Source organism: Phlebotomus argentipes, unplaced genomic scaffold (assembly GCF_947086385.1).
Source record: "Phlebotomus argentipes unplaced genomic scaffold, Phlebotomus argentipes genome assembly scaffold_4, whole genome shotgun sequence".
NCBI lineage: Eukaryota > Metazoa > Arthropoda > Insecta > Diptera > Psychodidae > Phlebotomus > Phlebotomus argentipes.
In genome coordinates, this window is record NW_026776174.1 from 226,443 (window position 1) to 242,081 (window position 15,639).

At 36.3% G+C, this 15,639-nt stretch overlaps 1 protein-coding gene across 1 annotated transcript in view; it reads left to right on the top strand.

Moving 5' to 3' along the window:
• Nucleotides 1-5,195: 5,195 nt before the first annotated feature.
• The window catches only part of LOC132257725 (orexin/Hypocretin receptor type 1-like), a 41,735-nt gene continuing 31,291 nt past the window's right edge, over nucleotides 5,196-15,639 (top strand). Inside the window, exon 1 of the mRNA XM_059754746.1 lies at nucleotides 5,196-5,588. The gene's annotated coding sequence lies outside the window, so the exon portion shown is untranslated. The remainder of the gene's footprint in view (nucleotides 5,589-15,639) is intronic.

The following is a 15,639-nucleotide window of genomic DNA, read 5'->3' on the forward strand; positions in this document are numbered from 1 at the left end:
TAACCTCAAAAAAGAATACTTTTTGGGCAATTTTGACTCTGAATCAGCAGTTTTGAGTTCATTGGCAAATGATTAGAGATGATTTTGTGATCTAGAAGCTTCGAAATGGAGTTTTTGATGATTTCTTAGTTATATTTTGAGGTTATGGTCGGTAAAAGATACCTAAATAGTATAATATCTCCTCCTTGGGACATTCAAAGGCATTTAATTTAATTGTGTCACCTTTAATTTAATTCTCTAAGACATTTGAGAGACCATTTTCACGTCATAATGTGACAGTGTTTGATTTTCCAAAGCCCAGAATGTGTGGTAAAGTTGTCGTGAAAGCATTCAGGAAATGCTGCTGTACTTTTCGAGCAAATCTCTTTGCTCTCTATGCGAAATGTGTGTATGTAGAATTTGAAGCGAGAGTACAAAGTGTAACTTTCTGAAAATCCTGTCTATCGTAGTGGAAAACCTTTTACTCTCTATCCAAAATGAAAAGTCTCTGATAGCATATAGATGAGACCTTCCGAAGGAATTATACTGGAATATGGGTGAAAGAGGAAACTTTTTAGTATTCAGCAAATCTCATTTTAAACTCTCCGTGTCTCCATATCTATACATATTCTCCGTGTATATAAGGAATTATCCTCAGATTGTCAGTATCGGCGCTTCTCTTTACTTGGCAAAAAATATCGCATCTTGAATTCGCATTGAATGTGCTAAGATGTCGCAAAGAGGGAATTTATATGTTGAATTGTTTGCTTATGCTGGCATTTATTTAGTCTGGAAGAGAGCGAAGGAATCAACAATTTACTCCCTTTCATCCTCTTTTGATTGTCACTCGAAGGCACGTACGAGACATATGATTTGTGTGAAACAATTGGATTCTATACTATTCAATTCCTCACGAATTGAAAACAATCTACATATTGATTTTTGCCAGCGATGCTCATTTATTATTTTCAGTGTCATCATTTTCTTTGGGGAATATCGTTTCATTTCACCGCGTGATCTCAATTATTGGGAAGTTTTCTCAGGGGAAATTGAAAGTTCAAGTTCTACAGTACATAACATTGTTTTGTGTGTGTGTGTGTAAAAAGAAATGCGCCAAGGTTCAGTTTAACACTGAATTCTGTTGCCATTGATTTTTGACCCGAAAGAATTCTTCCCACTTTTGCATCCAGATGGAAAAACAAGGACACAAGCGACATGAAAAATAAGGGCAAACATGTTTGAAATGACGATAAATGGTGAGATTTTTGCCAGTGTGACTTGAGAGAATTCGAAATGTGGGCTTTTAACTCAGCATTTCAACTTTTATCATAGTAAATACGCCCATTCGTGAATAATAAAACATATACGAAATGATATGAAAGTGAGCTGAATGCAAATAACATTCGCTCTAAATCCTGTTCTACTCGAAATACATATTATTCATTCCATGAATGGCTGTTCAAAAGGGATTTAACTTGAGATTTTATCCATGATAAAATTCCACCAACGCGCGCAATTCATCAATTTACAACCTGTTGTGCTTTTCCGGGTTGTGTTTTCTTATCATCTCTTGCCAAGCGTCCTTTTTGGCATGGGATGTAATTAGAAAGTGGCTTGCAGAAGTGCGGATTGTGTGGGAAATTTATTAAGAATAGTGTGCTGAATTTGTGCGCTTCTTTAAATTTACAACACGTTTCCCTCTTAAATACTGTATTGGAAGGTTTCCAGAACAGGAAACTCTCTTGTTTTGGCCCTAAAGCTCTCCACGTTCCACGATTTTGTGGCGAAAAGAGTTCAGCTCATAAATTGTACGACAAGCAGTTGGAATTTCTTTTTGGCAAATGTATTATTTATGATAGTTTAATTGTTCTCTATGATTTATTGAATAGCTTTATAGACTTGCGGATATGAGAATCATTTCAATTCAATTTGATGCTCATGAAAATCTGTTCATGAATGAGAATTTTTCGTTTTTTTCGACCTTTTCAATGTTCATCATCAAACTATGTTGAATTTTAGTGTGTGTAATTTTGAATTAAAATTGAACCATAAAAGTTTTTGCAACATCAAAATATCAAAAGTGAAATTGGAGGTTTTTCCCTTATCGCGCGAGTGGCGTTTTATAAAAGTTTTCCCGCGGAACTCCAAATAAATTGGCAAACTTTGGCGGTTTAATAAAACTATCTCACGTGAGAGGCAGTAAAAAATGCTAAAGATAGAACTTTAGAGGTTGATTTAAGCCATAGTTGTGATTGCTAAAGTTCGTGATAAATAGCAGTCAAATGTCTTCTTACAGTCTATAAAATTTAACCACACTATCTTTAGTATGTCGCATGATTTAATTGGATTTCGACGAACACCTTCCATACAGAGAACACTCATTATGATTTTCACCAGAGCGGAAATTAATGTATGGAATTTCATTCAGGAAATCCTGCTAAATATTCCTTTGATGGGGTTTATTCACGACACGCTCAGATTTTGCCAAGTGCGTGAAGATTCTGTATCTTTATTCCCCTATCTGGGAAAGCTTTTTGCCGTGGGTTGAGCCACGGTGTGTGGTGCTAATGTGAAGTTTTGCAAGTCAATGCCTGTCGCATAAGACAAACAGTGTCAGTTTAGGGAGGGAAGAGGTTAATCACATACGCATGAGATTCCCCAATGTCAGGGAGGAGGAGGAGAGTTAATCTCCATTGAGATTCTGAATTTCATATATTAAAACACAAAAAGCCACAAGAATTTGTGACTAAATTGAAATTTCATCACACTCTTAATTAGGGGGTTTTTGCCATGTGCTGCGCGACTTATCGTTCATTGTTGATAAATCCCATGAGATTTGTGTTGTGATTCCGGTGTAAAATTCACAATATTCTAGGTTTTGCATAGAGCCATTGCTGTCTTAAAGCGATTACAGACTTGCTGATGATCCACGGGAGGTTCAGCGAGAGCGCGAGTGTGTACGACTGACAGTTCGCTTAGCCAGAAAACGCGAATAATCCCTCGATATATCGAAGGTTCAGCCGATTTTTCAGGGGTTCGCGACGGCAGCGCGCTCGTGCGAAAATGCGCCGAAACATTGTACGACCCAGAAAAGGCGCAAAATGGCGAATCTCTCGCGAAGGATTTCCTGGATTATTAAAATCATTAAATTCTTCTGCGAATCATCAATTTTCGCAATTTTAACGTAAAATTTCACTCCTTTGAAGTATAAAAATCAACTGAACACACCAAACACAGTGTCGCTAGTGTCGACAAAGAAGTATAATCCCTGAGTGTGTACGGTGACAGTTCAGCAACGAATGTGACTAATCCATATTTTGAGTGTGTAAAGGTGCAGATCAACCACGAATTATCGCTGATCTGATCTTTACACACTACAGGCTCATCCACGGAGGATTGATCCGAGTTCGCGCCGATTCGTGGATCATCAGCAAGTCTGTAATCGCTTTTAGTTGATTCCGTTGGAATTGAAACCACAAAGCTCTCTCCTTGAAGCTCTTCTCCACGAGCGACAGATATTTCAATATATTTTATCTATCTGTGCATATTTGTGGCTGATAATGTCACATTTAATTAATCAATAAATGGGCAGAATTTGAAATGCGACACGAGCTTCGCAAGTGAATTATTATTGCTCTTTTATTTTGCGCTTGTGTCCACGTGTGCCTCTATATTCGTTGCAAATGGACCTTTACACGCCCGGTTAAGACACTTGCCAAACGTGAGCGGGAAGTTTGTGACCAATTTATTTTACTCGCATTCTCTCCCATGTCGCCCCAGACGCCAAGACGAAGAGCAATAGTGTTCGTAGGTCAGAGACACACTCATCCCAAGCATTTTTACACCGTCTTCACTTCCATAAATCCACCCGCCATTTCTGCACAATGTGAATTTCTGAACGAGATTCAACGTAAAAGCTGTTCTTCAAGGATTCGCTGTACAGTGAGAGGCGGATTGTTAGAGAATTTATGATTTGGTGTTGCCTTTGAGAGATGCCTATGTTTTTGCTCATTTCTCCTGACGTGCGGGGCAAATTACATGAGCAAATTTGCACATTGAAATGCAAATAATGTTCACCATGTAGCAATTTTAATCATAGATCTGAAGATGTGTTATAGTTTAATTTGACATGCGGGAAGTTTCACCCTCTCAAACTTCAATTTCATAATTAAATTTGTGCTATTAATGTGTGCGAAAATATTTACAGTGTCTCTTCGAGAAGAGAGATAATTATGACGTGGAGAAAGTGGAGATGATGAAAATTCGCTGTGATCGTCCATTCTCAAGTGTACAACACAACTGCACACCCTTCGGATATTTATGCTTTGTCGGCAACCGCATGTGGTATCATATAATTATCCTTTGCAAGGATCCTCCACCATAAATTCTCAAGACAACACACACCGACCACATTAATTCCTATGCACTTAGCAATGCGATGTCTTGGGGAAATTTAGCTCCATCGCCATCGATTCTGACGCCTATGGAGAGCCTTTGGCGCGTCTTCCCTGAGAAAATTAATTTGTAGCATTTTATAGCGTCATAAATGAAGAAGTTATGCGTGGATTTTATTTTATTTCGTTAAATTATTATAAATAGCGCCAGAGAAGTTAAACTATTCTCAATGTGTTGTTGTGTAATTGATTGGAAATTAACTGATTTCTGTCGAGGAACTTTTCATCTACCGATTAATTCGTCATTCGACTCTGTGTCTAAGCCAGCTCATGCCATCATTTGAGAGATGTTAAAGCCTGTGTGGAGTTTTAAAATGCCTGCAAAGTTAAATAAACAAGAGCACTCGAATAAATCATGTGAATCGGAGAGCAAGTCAAAACAAGATTTGAGTGTATTTATGTATTGAGAGAGAGAGGTTTTTCTCCGGTGGAAAAAAAGTGTGTACATATGTTAAAAGCCACGTGATGCATGGTTTTGATGTGATATTGTCGACAACACCTCTAGCTTTACATTAGCAAATGTGTAATTCTTATCACTCTGTTGAGCAACAAGTTGCTCCTTCGTGGTTGTAAACGAGAAGAGCTGCTGGTGGGAGAAAAATGTGAGTGAGAGAGAGTTGGAAGGAGTCTTCACTTCTCCATCGGCACACAGTGTGGTGAGACTGCGCAGAGGTGGAAAAGTCGCCCCTCTCGATTTCCCGCGCTCCGTGGGTTTGCTGAGGGAAATTCAAAAATTCAAATTAACATCTCAGTTTTGCTCCAACTCCGCTCACATGTGGTTTAACATCGCACAAATGTGAGATTTTTGTGGCTTTCCGCCAGTTTCTGTCGCGATTTCATGGTGAGAACATCACAAGTGGAGAAAAAATTGACTCCTAAGAGAATCAAATTGACAGTCAATGCTCGAGTAACAATCCTAATAGTGCGAATCGCTTCTCAACATCGTGATGTTCCATTTAATGGTCACACAATAGATGAACTTGGAATACATTTAACAAATTTCGTGCTTCAACCTCAGGTTTTGCGGGAGTGAAGTGGTGTTTTTTTTTATATTGCTGGAACTTGTGGCTAAAAGTGAAGTGTGAGACTCCTGAAAGTTTCTTTCTCCTTCATCAACAAGTTAGAAAAAGGAGTTTTTCTACCACGCAAAAAGAGGTGTGATTATATCGATAAGGTGGAAAATTTGTGTGCTTTTTTATGATTGTTCACAAAACTTTGGTGCTCTTCGGAGGAAACTTTTCACCCTAATTAATTAGGAAATGATTGACAGGCGATTCCAGAGAATTTTCACACTCAAATGCTTCTTTGTCTGTAAAATTTCCAAGATCGCAAAAATTCTGTGGCAGTGTTTGATGGTGAAATAATGTGCAGAAAATTTCTCTCTGGAAAAAAAAGAATATTAAACTTCACTTTGGCAGAAAAAAGGGGCCCAAAAGTATCTCTTGAAGATGGAAAAAAAGGATTCTCAGAATTTTTCAATTACAACTTGATAAGATTTCTTCTGCAATATTCTTTCTGAACTCATTTGTTGAAAAGAGAATGATTTAATTAAGTTTAATTATACTTTTTTTTTCTCTGCTGAATTTCTCAAGAATCTTGACACAAAAGAATCGCTGCACAAAGTGTTTCTCCTTCACAATAGTTGGACGAAGTGAAGTTCTTTGGACTTTTGCGGATATTCTTTTTACAAAACCTCCAGATTTTCTCACCACAATAACTTTATGCCAAAGGATTTTCATATGCGAGCTTATTCGGGGAAATTGGGAAAAGAGAGAGAGAGAGAGGATTACAGAGGAATTTTCACAAGAGGCTTTTAACTTCTTTATTGTAATCGCGTTATAGAGCTTTTCCCACAAGTGCAAAATGGATAAAAGAAATCACAAAGTGCCACAAATTGCGATTTCATGAAGTAGAAGCTGAGATTTCTTATCCTCTTATTTGTGCTTTAAGGATTTTTTTTCTCTATATATACTGTAGCCAAAAATTTCTGGTATGCTTTTGAGCCAATTTTCCGTCCATTTTCGCACAGAGAGAGTATTCGTTGTAAATTCCACAAGAGTAGATTAATTAAATACAAAGTGGATTATTAAGATGCACACTCGACATTCTGGCAGGGATTTTAGAAAGTTTCAACAATTCTATTGCTTTACTTTTAGGCCATCTTTAACTTTGAACTTTTAATTAATCAAGTGAAAGTTCAACATTTGCGAGTGAAAGACAAAGTTACATTAATTGTTGCCATAGTAGTGCAAACGTTTGCAAGTTGTTTTCAATAAATTCCACATTCAATTGCGTAATAGGATTAAGCCATAAGACACTAGAAGCATTTACATTTCGAAGCAGCATAAACATGCCCTTTTATTTCGATACGAACGCATTGTGTGTGGGAGAGATTTGTTTTAATATTGCCATTGTGTAGGCATTGAAATTGGTATCTAACGACTGATGACGAGAGTGAAGATTTTCCTAGAAATTTCTGTTCTCATGAAAGTGTTAAAAGGAAGAAATCTCAGCGAGTACTTATGTGTATTTTAAGTAGCCAATTCTTTGATCATTCAGTGTTAGTTTATTGAGTTCTTTTAAACTCAATAATGTGATATCTTTCATAATCCTTTTTGTAACTAATTTTAAGCTGTATTTCTGGTGCAACGCATTGTTTGCGAAGCGTGAATAATTTAGTTTTAATTGAATAATCCCGAGACTATCGACTTGTGGTCATTAAAAGGACTCAGGATGAGTCAACGCGGGATGGATAATGAGAGTGATAGTCTGAAAAGTTTGGGAGTGAGACGGAGTTTGTCTGCTGAACCCTCAAAATTTATCCCTCATTATCCTCAATTAGTATGATCATGAGCCTTCCCTCATTCCCTGGAATGTGTGTGTATGTGTCATCCCTTGCCAAAACTTTCGTCTGTTTGGGGAAGAGTGTCAAGTGGCTTTAGAGCGACTTTCGATCTGTGACATTTGTGATCCGTTTTGAGGCCTCTGAGAATCTCTGCTCTAATTGATTTCCAATGACTCTTCATGTACTCGATGTTGAATAAATCAAAAGCTCCTTGTCTTGTGGAGCTTTCAGGTGAAAAGTTCATGACTAAATTTAGATCATATTGTTGCTCCATCTTCAACTATTGCCATTATACTCCGAGTCAAATTCAATTGCATACTGGAGAGAATTTGGCGTGTTTTGCCAAATGGTGTGGGTGGAAAGTCATTGAAAGCATTAATTCCCATCTCAATGCCTTTCGGAGGGAAATGAAACCTCCAATCTCTCGACTCTTGTACTTCGGGGAAAAGTATTCCTGAATTTCATGACGCACTTGAGATATATATTCCTTCTCGCTCGCGAATGTCACATAGAAGGAGTGTACTGAATAAATTGCTTTTCATACTTCACTGAATTAAGCTCTTATACTCTTTCTTCCATCCCCGCCTGGATTGCCATCAAGTGGTATTTTATCTCCATTTGACTACCAGATCCACGATGAGAAATTAGCACATAGATTTGGTCAGGCAATAAAGCCTTTGAAGATGTCCTCTGAGCCATTTCTTAAGAACAAAAATTACCTGTTGGACATGAAGATTAGCAATGAAGAAGAGGCGTTTGATTTAAATTGTAAAGCATCTCGCAATAAAATGAATTTCCTGAGAAATTAACTTTGTCGGTGCATTAAAGATGATGTCTCATCATGTAATATTTGCCTCAATGCTGAAGATTTACTGCCACTTATCCCTAAGCATTCATTTTGTAACTGAAGAAGAGAAATTCCTCTTCGTTCCCCCGTGAAAAAAATTGAGTTACAATTTATATCAATGAAAAGGGAAATATTGGGATTTTTTTTTCACCCGCCTCTCGATATCCAATAACCGACAATCGATGAAATTCATGCTGAGGAATGCGTGCAGAAAGCGAGAAATGCGATAGACCAAAAAGGCTACCTAATTGAATTTTTGTCGACATTGGAGAGGAAGTCAATTTCTCATGGAGTCCAGATGGGATTCTCTCCACTGAATTGTCTCTAATTCAGTCATGCATTTCGGAGCCATGGCTATGCTGTTATGCTGCAGAGGAAGAGCGATTTGAAATCGTTTCAAGTGCCTTTTTTCCATCCCCATTTGAGCTAAAGTATTACAACATTGTTGAACTGGAGTATTGTTCGTCTAATTCAAGTACACTTCAGCAATTTCATTTCTAATTGCGCCATAATTTTGCCCTCCTTTCGAATTAGAAAAACAACAAAAAAAAATGTTGGATAAATATATTGAGAGCTTTTGAAGTTAATTTGATCTCATTTTTAGAGATAGAATAAATTGTTCTCCCCTTCGACGGTCTTTCGTCAGGAATCTCTCAGGGATCATCAATCTTTGGTCATTTCTTCTGAAGAGACAGTGTATCCGGTGATAGATATCCAGTTCTTAGTGCTGAAGAGTGCTTGAGTGAGAGTCTGTGTCCACTTAATGGGGTGTGTCTAAAGTAAATTGATAGTTTTTGGGTTGAAAAATTCACAGATTTCTTACCATATTGAATATTTCATTTCCGTGTAATTCACAATGTGTTATTTGAAATCGTGGATATATTCTCCAGATGGTGCAATAGAAATGTCACTAGTGTTGACCTAAATCTGTCATGGATTTTATAACAGACACATATCTCGAGAATGGATTGAAAGAAGGAAAAATATAAGTGCTAAAAAGTGCAAGATTTTAACTTTTCACGTGAAACTCAACTTGGTTCGTCTATAATAGTAATTTGATGATGATTGATGCTCGTGAAAAATTTTTAATAATACGTGGAAGAAGTTTAAGGTCAAGTCTCCAGGTGATAGAGATATGAGACAATTCTGGTGAGAATATCTAGATGAGTTTATTAATACAGACAGAATGCGTCACAAGATAAGTTTCTCTATGAATAGAAATATTTCACCAACGAACAACTTGACTTGGGTTTGACCTCCTTGACATCTTGTGGTTATTATGAAGAAAACAAAGGAAACCAGAGGAGTTTGACCCTTAATTATTGACTTATGTTTATGTAATACATAAATTTGTCACTTTAAAATATTTTCTGGGCGTTTAATTGCTAAATTCTCACACTTTTCCACTCACACTTGACTCGCAAAATCTCCCATCGAATCATCAAAGTTATATTGTTGGAAATTTCCATGAATTTCCTCTCTCTAAATTATTCAGAAGCGATTGGAACCAACCCACTCTTCGGAAACACTCAAATAATTACCCAATTGTTTAGCTCCATTGTTTTGGCGCGATTTTCGCGCCCCTCGAACATTCGGTCGTGTGGAAACCATTCATGGATTAAATCTTTATGTTTTTAAATAAAATATTCATGCTGCATAACATGGATATTCATTTCCCTTTCGACATCCTCTCGTGGTGGATTTTGTACACTTGATTTTGTGATTTGGGCGTGAATTGAATGCTGAATGAGTCCTGAAAAGGGAGCGTAAAAAAGAAAGTTTGAGCGAAAACATGGTAAATGAAAATATGTCACATATTGTCTTCGATCTCATATCGTGGTGTGTTTTTGTGGTCCTCGGGGCAAACATATAACTGGTGACTTTAGCTGCGTGATTTCTGTGCTTTCAGAGACCATTTTCTCATGGTCTTGGCCATTTTAACTTGCGATGTAATGAGAAAAGCTATCAAAAAGAGCGACTGGGGAAAATAGAAAAATAAACACGAGGAGAGAAAACAAAGTCTATTCTTTTGAATTTTTGTCTTCAAGATGTGTGGCTTGAATTTGTGATCAATTTTCTCCATTTTATTTATTCTTCAATTTATCAACTCATCCTCGGTGACAGAGTGCGAGATGAACTAGATAGATTTAGGGCAAAGTCATCCGGGAGGATGAGTGAATCGAGAGAGAGAGAGAGTGTCTTTTGCTGTCGCCTGATTGATTTAATAATACAACAATCTCGTGTATAATTTCATGGTAATCTCATTTTCATCTCAAACACGTACTTGTTCATCGCCATTTGCCCTTAATGAGAAATCAATTGGCGATACTCTGAAGGGACTCTGCACGCATGCCAATTGTACTTCCATGCTGCTCTCATTCCTCACAATACCCACGGGATTTTTCCCGAATTTCCACCAGCGTTATCTTTTCGGCATTGTGTCGATAGTATTAGAGGATTTTTGTTCGGCGCATTACACTCGATTTTCAATTGCTTTTCATGGCTTGAATTGTAAATTGATAGCACATGAAATGGCTGTTTGTGATCCGAAAGTTTTAAGGTATTATTATTTATCGATTTGATTCTTACTGTTTACCACTGTTTCCACGTGAAAATTCGCGCATTTGCAGAATTTAATATTCTCTCTCTCGCTCTCTTCGATGTTCTTGAAGCATTTTGCATTTATCATTTCCGTGCAAAATTGCTTCAAGATATTCTTTGGCAACTTTTCATGGAAATTCACTTCTTTTTTTTGTTCGACCCCCTTTTGCATCATTTTCCTTTTTGTGTGCAGCTGCTTGGCCGAGATAACTCTTCTCTATCGAATTTCTTACACATGGCGTGTGCCTTTCATAATAAATTTCGTGAGATATTTTTTCCTTGGTTCAAGAGAGAAAAAACACACGGATGTTGCTGATGGCCGATGAAGGTGGTTTTTTGAATGACTGCCTGTGTGTAGAGTACGAAAAAAAAGACGAAAGCGAGTGAGAGAATCTATTTAGATGGGATAAGATGAAACATTTTGCAGAAAAATCTCTGAAGCTCAGCCACAAAGTGCCTCTTGCCGGATACTTGAGCTCTTCTCACCTCCTGGATTTATCTCATGCGTACGGCGGCGAAAAAAAAGAATCGTATTATGCTGTGATGTGGCTGAGAATGAAAGAAAATCAATTTACATGTTTCAGACATTGCAATATTTATAAAAGATATTTTCGCCACATTGAGTTAATTGGGCGGCCGTTTTTTTATTTCGCACCATTTTGGCGCATGCTCGAATGGTTTATATCGCCACAACATATCGATAACATACATTCTACGTGGTGGAATCGTAAACATTACAGTACAAGTGTTATGGAGAGACTGGCAGGAGAAAAATAAGAAATTCCTCTGCATGTGAAAATCACTTGAACATTCAGAATTCTCCTCGCAATTTCACACCATTGACCTCTTTGTGATTCGCCTGCCAGAATGTTTGAGGGTTGAAATGTATGTAAAACAACCTTCTTTCTCCATCACAACTATAGCTTGCGTGTATTTACTGAGACGCCAAGAGATTTGATGCTTTTGCTGAACATTAAACACTGCCTTTATTTCCGCATGTAAAGTGCATTATATTTTGTGCTGATGTTTGCATAAATGCTCTCCTTGTGATACTTTAAAAGCGCTAAAATTGGAATTTTGTTAGGGGGTTTGATGCAAAAGTGTGTTTGATCTGGCGCATAAATCAGTTACAAAGGGATTTCTCAAAGCCATGAAAGACTTTTTTTGCATATAAATTAGTTATGTACTGTCGTGGCATCTATGTAGCATGTAATTCTATGCGATGTGATTGACTTTGAGAGCAAAGAGCACTCACAAAGAAATTAATCTTGCTCGTCTTTCACAACACCGACCAATTAATAAATCAATTGATTTCACCCTCCATTATTGACAGATTAATTTACAAATTGTTCGAAGGAGGAAAGATTTATCGTGTATTTGTCGTACAACGGTGGGCAATGTTTCTGAAAGGCAGCTGAGCCCCTCTCAATCAGCACCCACTCGAAATAAATGAAGCATTGCGTCTCATTTCACTACACTGTATTACGATAATAGCCCATAACTATGAAAATTTTCCTTACCACCTATTTTTGTACCACATGCGGTGTTTGTGGTTATATTTAATTCCAATATTTTTCACTGTTTATACTCCAACGGTGTGTTTTACAATAGACAAAGTGTGTGTTTTTCTGCATTCTCTTCGGGGAGAAAAGAAAGAGAAAGAAAAAAACACAGAGAAATATAGTTCCATGAAAAGCATGAGGGCTTTGCAAGGGTGAATGAAGCGAAATTTATGGATAATTTGCGGTCTGAGGAGAAATAAGAAAGCCAGAGGAAGTGAACGGCAAAGAAAAGCAATGATGTGGAAAATTTAAGATTTTTCCTCAGTGCTGCTATCGGTATTTACAGGAAAACTCCACCGTTCATACCGGCAAAAACATGCTGCTTCAAAACTATTCACAATGACTTCCTATACATTATTCATATTTCATAGATGTTGTGCATAGATACGTGTTTTCCCAACTACACATGTATGTATTTCTGAAAGTTGTCTAAGTAAAGTGATTTAAATTTTCTTTGGGTATTAATAGTTCCTTTAAGGATACTTCTATAGCAGAATTGCATCAAGTTTCTGTACAAAAATTCAGCACATTTTATTTTTACTATAAAGTTTATCAATATTTGCCAGAATGCAAATATAGAAATGCGCACAAATAGACTTTTCATATTTATCCGACGCTTTTGCTGTACTTTTGTGTGTTGAAAAATTTTCAAACTGCTTCCGATTGAAATACTTTATTTGCCTTTTATGAGAGGATTCCAAAAATTCACTGTGAACATCAATAAACTGAGGTATCGCTACGAAATGTATTTTTTATACTCCCATTGAATAGGATTCTAGTTGAAATAGACAATAAATAAAAATTCCTAGAAACATTTTGTATTCACATTCATTGAAAAGTTTCGCCATTCCCAACAAGAATTCCACAATCATTCATGGAAAGTTGATTTGAACAGGAATTTTCCTCTCCATAGAGATGAAATCTGTACCAAAATTAGTCACACGAGAAAAAGTTTTTCCTGGAGAACATCTCTGATATCATCAGAGAGCAAAAGGTGTTGGAAATTTATTTCCGTGCACCGTAAAATGGGTGAAATACAAAGAGGAAGTTGTAAAAGCGCCCAAAGCATTTTGTTTTGACATTTATAAATTGTCTAGTCTTATTTCAATTCGGGGAAAAAAAAATCTTTGAAGCCGAAAAATAGAAATTCATCAATTCAAGATGACTTTTATTGAGTGACAATGAACTTCTTCTGTCACTGTGAATATTTGCCAATACAAATTGCCAAAAGCCATAAGATAAATTACAAATTAAAATATCTTTAATTTTAACATATTCTGTGTGAATTTTTCTGCTACAGTTTGAGTAATTTTTCACACTCTTCAATATATTTACGCCCACATTCTTAGCTGACTCATTAAAATGCATGCAAATATTTGAGTGAACTCACACAAATATTTTATAAATTGAATTTGCCTCAGTATTAACATTGGAAGTTTTCATATGTAAATGAAATTTCGTAATTTGCATGAGCTCGGCTTTTAAAAATTTTTGCCAATTCCACAAAAATCTTCCACGAGAAATATACATATTTCAGAGGAAAATTCACTCACATCTTGTTTGCATATTTTACAGAGTCTAAAATGCATTCGCTTAATGTTGGGGAATTTTCACGAAAAGGAACACACAAAAAATATTCTTTTGATTTTATCTACGCAATCAGACGAGAATTCACAATATGGAGTTACAAAGTTGTGGATACAAGAGTTTAATTAAGTGTTCGTGGCGACATTCAATCTCAGACATTTCCCAAAAAAGTAATAATGTGGTAAACCTGTAAAAGTATTTATAGCTTGAGGGTTAAAGTCATTATATATCTTATAAGCTCTTCACAATTTGTCTTCAATACGTTCAAGTGACTCTGTTCCTCAAGGCGTTTGTCCTGAAAAGACAAAACACACAATGCATATTGTTAGAAAATGATAGAATCCTGAGAATACGAAGTCTGTCAACTGAATAAGAATCTCATATGCCGTGTTCTCAGTATGATTTATATATCGGTGTAGTGTAAGTATGTAAATACATAGCAAAGCATGTACTCTGGCTAGAATATTTTTAGTTTACTTCCTCGATGTGCAGTCTGTTGTACAAAAATGCACAATTGCATTTGTGCAAACTCACGTGAGAGGAACTCTCCAAATAATACAGTATTACATTCCTGGTTCTCAGTTAAAAAATTCAATGACGTGAAATTGCACGGGATTCGTTTTAAATTTTTAATCATGAGTTACGGTGAAGTCAATTTGAACCAGAATTCATTTGACGGAAAGTTCTTATTGAATTGAGTCGCGTTTTCACGAAAGATTGCCACTCATTTATCATGGAGTTTAGAGAGAAGATCATATAAAAACCGTCGAAGATGATGATGAAGGATGATGATGACGATATGGAAATATTGTCGTCATCTCACCTCCTCGTTCACAAATTTGTGCTGAAGTCAACCCCTTGTTGATGAAGCTCGTGAGAATGAAGAGATTCATCAATTTTCAATAAAGAAGATTTTGCTTTGCATCTCATGCTAAAAGTCTTTGAACAAAGAAAAGTTCAGTTCTATTGACTTCTATGCGGTTTGTTTGTGGCATTTCAATTATTTATTTATTAAATTCTGATGTGATATGAGTGAAAGAAGGGAAAGGAGTTGCTTCTTCTCGAAAATGAGAATGAAATGAAGTGTGGTTAACGAGATTTTCATTAATGGAATTTCAATGAAATGATAAATATTATTACAATCATGTAAACTTTTCGATTGCTTCCTGTAGCATTTATAGATAGAATTGTGTTGTAAATTGTTCAGTCATAAAATTCGATACTCACGCAGAGATGTTTTAATTGAACTCTAATCTTTCATCGATTTATGTGATGAATTTTGCAACTTTTCCTATCACAATTTATCTATTGATTGTTTGAATATTTAATGCCTTTTGTTCTAAATTGAATTCTAGCATGTATTTTGATTAATTGACAAATTACTTTGCAACATTTCTCCTTTAATCCATCAAAAATCCTTTTTTTTTTACAGGATTTTCAATTTTTCCGGAGTACAGATTTCTCAAAATTCAATAATCCCTTCGGCGTTACGCTAAATTGAATGTCGTATATCATTCATTCAATTGAGCATTATGAGAAAATTTCCTCGAAGCAAATATGATGAATTGTGATGGAATTTTTTTTGGGTCATATTTTCACGTAAATGTCTCTGTAAATGCTGGAAAACATCACATGGGACAAAAGCTCACCCAGTGTGCATAATGTGAGTGAGGATGTATTGATGGGAAAAAAAAACATTTTGAATAAATTTGTGGAAAGCTTTGTGAGCAAAAGCGTCTGATGATCATTTTTCACTCATTTCGA